This window comes from Ambystoma mexicanum, chromosome 7q (genome assembly GCF_040938575.1).
Source record: "Ambystoma mexicanum isolate Mex_15411 chromosome 7q, UKY_AmexF1_1, whole genome shotgun sequence".
In the NCBI taxonomy this organism is placed as follows: Eukaryota; Metazoa; Chordata; class Amphibia; order Caudata; family Ambystomatidae; genus Ambystoma; species Ambystoma mexicanum.
The window spans coordinates 797,500,724-797,507,585 of record NC_090941.1 but is presented as its reverse complement, the minus strand read 5'-3'; positions in this window follow the sequence as shown (position 1 = coordinate 797,507,585).

The window sequence follows — 6,862 nt, the reverse complement described above, 5'->3', positions numbered from 1 at the left end:
AATAAGCAACAATGTTGTGGCAAGATGACACTTCAAGGGCAACTGGCGTGGTGTTGGGCTGGATGTCTAATGGCAGAAGGGATACTGCTAAACCCAAATGCTGGTGCGCAGAATGTATTGGATGAGGCACATGGGTGACCCAAACCACTCAGGCACACACACCCTCACCTGGCACCCAAACAGAAGCCCTCACACACACACCATGCACATGGATGAGACACACATGCATGTGCGCTCACCGGACAATGCCTCGTAATCTGCCAGTTCTCCCATGCCTTGGATCTGTTCCTCCGTGACGTAGGTCCCAGCAACCTGCTCATGTGGAGTGAGTTCTATGTCCTCTGCTGGAGACCCACCTCCAGTCACTAGAGTAGCGGCATGACTTGAGGCCAGCTTATTCTTTGCCCTGCGCTTCAGGTCATTCCAGCGCTTGTAGCATTCAGTAGCTGTGCGCCTCACGATTCCAAGGGCACTTATGATGTCCGCGATGGTCTGCCAGTGTGCCTGACGTTGTGCAGGTGTGGTCTTGGATCCTGCAACAATCACCATTTCGCGGTCATGTGCGGACACATACTCTACAAGTGCATTCAGTTCGGCCTCATTGAAGCTGGGCTTCCTTGACGGGCCGGACTGTGTAGCCGTGTCTGGGGCATCAGCCTCTACTGGACGAGCACTCTTACTCTTCCGCTTGGAAGGTGGTTGGGATCCTGAGTGTCCTACGCTGCTCTGGACACTAGGGGCAGGAGCCCCGGTGGACTCTGTACTAGTAGTGTGAGATTGCACACTCAGCATGGGAGTTGGTGCAGGCATTAGCTGAAGTGTGATGGTGTCAGGGGGAATGTCAGCAGGATGGACTTGGACCGACACTGTCCTGGCTGGGTGTGTGAGAGGTGGGGTGAATGGAGCCGCAGCTGCCCCTGCAGCCTCCCCAGCCTGCCTACGTGAGGCAGCAGATGACCTAGCTGCCCCTGATCCACGTGGCCTGATGACACCAACGTGCACCGGCGCACGTGGCCTAGACCTGCTGACCTGGAAGTCAGCCATGGAGTCACCCTGTGCCAGGTCTGGTTCCACAGTGGGCTGGTCCAACAAGGGCTGAGCATGGATGGTGTCAGCCATGTTACCCTCAACCAGGGGGGGGGCATGGGTGTCCCTGACTGCTCCTCCACACATGGGGGGCTAGGGGCACCCTGCAAGTCACGGCCACTTCCCCAACCGGATCCACAACGGCCACCACTTGGGGCTCGGCCACCTTTGCCACCCTTACGGCTTGTTCGCCTCCCAGCCATGGCACTGATGTTATTGTGCGTATGGGAGTCGCTGTGAACTATTGTCCTGGGCAATTGGGGGTCAAAGGGGTTGGGTACCAGATGGTAATCGTACCCTAGTGCTCTAGCAAGGCTGTATGTCACCCCTGGGGAAAGATGACGGGTCACGCAACGCACAGGCACACCAAAAAAGGGAAGTAAGGTGCACACAACCCCTCCTAGACCACGTGTGTGGAAAAATAAACCTGCACTACGCTGTGGCACCCAGAAACACAAGAATGAACGTATGCGTGTCACACGCAGCCTCGAATGACCTCTGAAGGGGTATGCGACACATGGGGCAAACACAGATGTTAAATACGTGCGCGACTCACCGTCTGCCAGGAACAAAAGCGTGAAAAATATGCGCGTGTGCACGTTGGCAAAACCCCCGCCAAAAGAAGAATTCTACGCTGTTTGAGGAGACAGGACAACAGTAGAAGGGAACGCTGTTTGAGGAAACAGGCCCAGGAAAAAGAGGAAAAGAGAAAAAGCTGTCAGAGGTAACAGGGAGTACGAACTTGAAACGCCCTGAAGTAAATCGCGTGTGAACCGACAAGAAGTACAGATTTCACCCACTCGCTCTCCACGAAAAGCACGTACAAGGAAATGACGTTCTACACGTACCTTTTATACACACGTCACAGACGCGCATACGCGATGAGGCCATTTCCACCAATTACACGCTTTGACACTCGGACGTGTATCTTTTTTTTTACACGCGCCATTCTCTACGGCCATGCGCGTGACGTCATAGCTGCGCATGGGGACCTTTGGGCCAATGAAATCGCGTATGCGTGCAGACGCGCTTACGCGCTAAGGGCCTTTCTTCGAATTACACGCAGGCGTGCAGGATTTTCACGTGCCAAATCACTCCGTATCAAGCTGGCCACATGTAAGCACACGGAAGACCACGCTCCTGCCCAGAAAGCCGATTTACTGCCCCCCAGAGCCACGAGCACGCTCCCACCTGCCATCTGCTGCTGCCTGACTGCCTGCTGCCCACGTGCCCTGCCATTTGCTGCCTGCACATCAGCCAGGGGTGCTGTTGCTGTGACCACCCCTGCTGGAACCGAAGACTCCCGACTGGGATTCCATCGCTCCACAGCCCAGCCCCAGGACCCAGTTGCCCACCCACTCCTGCCTCTGGGGTTGTCATGTCAGGCACTGCAACATCTGGCATCACTGACAACCCCCGGCCAGAGAGGCAGAGGGGCACCAGCTTCAGTGCCAGGGAAGTTGGTGTCCTGGTGGAGCAAGTCCTGGGGCAGTATGATGTCCTCTTCGGAAGTGTGCGCGCCGACAAGGAAGGACGGACTCGGATCTGGACGGACATCGTGACTGCCATCAACGCAGAGGGGGTGGCAGTCCGCGACTTCCAACATGTCAAGAAGCACTGGAAGGACTTCAGGTCCAGGACCCTCAACAAGGCCCGGCGCCTCTTGAAGGCAGCGGATGCTAAGGGGCGCCGGGGCCACTTGTCGGAAGATCAGATGAGGGTCCTGAAACGCATATGCCCAGCGCTCCATGTTCAGCTGTGCGTGTGGCGATGTGCCAGTAGTGTGCAGGTTGCACATCTGTTTGTATGGGGCCGAGTATGGGTGGGGGTGTACAGGGCCGTGAGGCTAACACATGCGAGGGCTGTCATGTGTGAGACATGGATGGTGCTTGTGTGTGTAGGCTTGCATGCCAAATGCAGTTGTGTGGGCACACATGTTTGGATGAATGTGTATGTAAGTAGGCATGTTCATGATGTCACGCATGTATGTTGTTTTCACCCGCATGTATCAGCACTGTGTACATGTGCATGTGTGTGTATTTGACAAGGGTGCAACAGTGATGCAACATGGATGCATGTGACAACGGGATGTGGAAGTCTGATTGGCAGATGTGACATGGATGCCCATCTGAACACTGCGACAGTTGGCTGAGGTGTACACATGCATGCAAGTGTGGTGGTGTGCGTGCATGTGTAGTGCACTCCCTGTGTTGCATGTGATGTCTGGCTCACCTTTGCCTGCTCATGCTGTTGTATGTGTATGGATGGTGCTGGCAGTTGCGATATGGCTGTGGTATGGCTCATGTGTGCAAGTTGAAATGACATGTGTGTTGCCAATTGTGATGCCATGTCTAAGGTTTGCCAATGCCACTCATGTGCAACTGTCATGTGTGTATGTGTTCATTATACAGTGCCCTGATGCCTGTGTTTTATTTCTCCCTGTCTGCAGCGTCAACTGATGAAGAGGGCGGAGAAGGTGCTGTGGAGCACAGCGGCGGGGATCGCACCGCCAGCCGGAGACGCAAGGCCCGGCTCCCCTCCCATGTTGTGATCTCGTCGGGGAGTGAGGAGTCCGGTGCCGCGTCCCAGGCCGCAGCTGCCGGGGGGAGGTCCAAGAGGCGGAGGTCGGAGTTGGACTCCTCAGCAGCAGAAGAGGCAGCTGGGACCCCACAGGGCCCAACGGGGGAAGATGGCACGGAGTCATCCAGGTTGGTGGGGGGTTTGGTGGGGTAGGAGGTCGTGCAAGCAACAGAGACGGGGTCTGGAGGTGGGGATTCCACTGGTGCTAGTGGTGCAGTGCAGGACCAGGGACAGGAGGCAGCACTGGTCGCCGCGGAGGTGCCTGTGTGCAATCCTGTCCCTGATCCTGTCACTGCATCATCTTGCACCAGCAGGGATGTCTACGTCCAGACCCGTTTTCAGGCAGGGGATGAGCTCACGACAACTGTCCTTCCTCTGCCTGCGGACGTGGCTATCCGGGTCCGGGTTGAGCCTGTCCTGACTGTTGTGGCGTTGCGTCAACGGGCCATGCGAGGTGGCCTGCAGTCTTTTCATGAGGAGACTGCAGGTCATCTCGAATAGCTTGTTGACCGCGTCGGCCTACTGGGACAGGTCACCCAGGCCGGATTCCTCCGTTTGATGGGGCTTGCTCAAACCCCCTCCTCAACTGAACCCCCTATGCGCCAGTCGTCCTCCGTGCCATCTTCCCACCCATTAGTCACCTGGGTGCCCTGTGGAGCTGCCTCTGACGGTGCGGCCAGGCTGGTGGAGGAGGCATCCCTGCCACAGTCGGGAGTCGGACGTCCAGCAGGGGTGACCACATCAACGACTGCACCCCAGCCAGCGGAGGATGTGCAGGCAGCAGGAGGCAGTGCACGGGCAGAGGCACAGCAGCAGCAGCAACGTGGTCGGAGCCATGATGTGCTCGGGGCCTTCGACATCGGAGGGGCAGGCATCGGCCGGAGGGCAGGAGGATCCAGGACGGGAAGGGTCTTCTGTGTGGCAGCGGTTGGGCCACGCCATAGATGCGGAGCGGGCGGAAGAGGCACGGCTCACGATGGTCAGGGCGGAGAACTCCATGCGGAGGGCCCTGAGGCGGGCCGAGTGCCTCGAGGCAATCCGCAGGGAGTTGGGGGTGAACATGTCGACGGCCCTGCGGACCCTCGGGGCCATGGAGGAGGACGGCCTCCGGGACATTGAGCAGGAGTTCGATGATGCCCTGGCCCGGAACATCCCGAAGTGAGTCGTCGGACTAGCCCGCTGCCCTTGTAAATAGTTGTGTAGTTAGTGTTAGTTTCCTTTGGTTTGCATTTTTTTTGGACCTTTTGGACAATGGGCCACATTTTTGTATATAGTTTCTTTTTTTTAGGTAGTGTTATTAGATAGGTTTCATTTCTTCTGTTGGGATCATGGACCCTGGATTGTTTATCTGTATATAGGTGACTTTTGGATTTTCATTTTTTTTTATGATTTACCCATGGAGCAATGGTTTTCGATTTTAATTTTCCATTGGATTTACTTTTGTGGACTGTAACTTTGGACACCTTTCCTTTGGATTATGATTTGTGGTTTTGCATTATTTCACGGACATGCTGGTTTATTTTTTTTTTAATTTCCATTATTGTTTTTTTATTTTTGATTCAATTTATGTGTCTTTTAATACATATTTATTTTTCAAACTTCAATGTGTAGTATCATCTCATTGGTTTCATGCATATCATGATATGGGTTTTGGAATTCACTGACACCCAGTGGGTGTATGTGAGGGACATGTGTTCATTTCCAAACTTGCAATTGGGGTTCAATCATGTTATTGCCATTTCTAAGTGGGTGGATGCAATACTCGGGTGGGTGTTTGGCATTTGGAGGCTGACCATAAGGGCCAGGGATCTAGATTGTGATGACATGTTGGCTGGGGGACATGAGTGGGGGCCTGGTGGAGGTTGCCCCTGGATGCTGGGGGGTGGGGATGCAGGGGGACATGAGTGGGGGCCTGGTGGAGGGTGCCCCTGCACTGCTGGGGGGTGGGGGTGCTGGGAGACATGAGTGGGGGCCTGGTGGAGGGTGCCCTGCACTGCTGGGGGGTGGGGGTGATGGGAGACATGAGTGGGGGCCTGGTGAAGGGTGCCCCTGGATGCTGGGGGGTGGGGATGCAGGGGGACATGAGTGGGGGCCTGTTGGAGGGTGCCCTGCACTGCTGGGGGGTGGGGGTGATGGGAGACATGAGTGGGGGCCTGGTGGAGGGTGCCCCTGCACTGCTGGGGGTGGGGGTGGTGGGAGACATGAGTGGGGGCCTGGTGGAGGGTGCCCTGCACTGCTGGGGGGTGGGGGTGAAGGGAGACATGAGTTGGACATGAGTGGGGGCCTGGTGGAGGGTGCCCTGCACTGCTGGGGGCTGGGGGTGGTGGGAGACATGGGTGGGGGCCTGGTGGAGGGTGCCCCTGCACTGCTGGGGGGTGGGGGTGGTGGGAGACATGAGTGGGGGCCTGGTGGAGGGTGCCCTGCACTGCTGGGGGGTGGGGGTGATGGGAGACATGAGTTGGACATGAGTGGGGGCCTGGTGGAGGGTGCCCTGCACTGCTGGGGGGTGGGGGTAATGGGAGACATGAGTGGGGGCCTGGTGGAGGGTGCCCCTGTGTTAGGCGGAAACCTGTGCAGTTCCCTCTGGGACCACTGCAAAAGATTTAGGACTACAGGTGTTTGGCAGTAAACCCACTTGGTAGCAGTCTGTACCACACAGATTCACTTGGTAGCTGTGGCTGAGCAGTCAGACTTCCCTCAAGAAGAGTTAGACAGTATGTGGAGTATACAACATAGGGCAATTCTTCACAGTAAGACAAGCAAACACGCAACAAGGCTTCAGTGTAAAGATATATAGGTATTTATTTATAACGACACATCTATAGAAAACACTCTGGCACTCTTACGGCAAACACTTCAATTACAATTACTCTACGAAGAAAAAGATCAATCCCCCTAACAATAGTTCGACAAGTCTAGGTTTTACCAGCATCACTTATTTGCAGACAGAGGTGTATGCTTCAACCTAGATGGCACTCTAGTATTCGTTAGGACGGGAGAGAAAAATAAGCAGGTTACAAAATCAACACGGTTCCAATACTTAACGGACAAATGCAAGGCAAGAAGACAAGAACCACGGGAGATCATAAAGTTCAGAGGCCAGGCCCACTCGGAGAGAGGCGAGGCGATATGTCCCAAAAAGTATCTTAGTGGAAATGCGTTCGAGTCTTTGTAGCAAATTGTTATCGGCAGATTT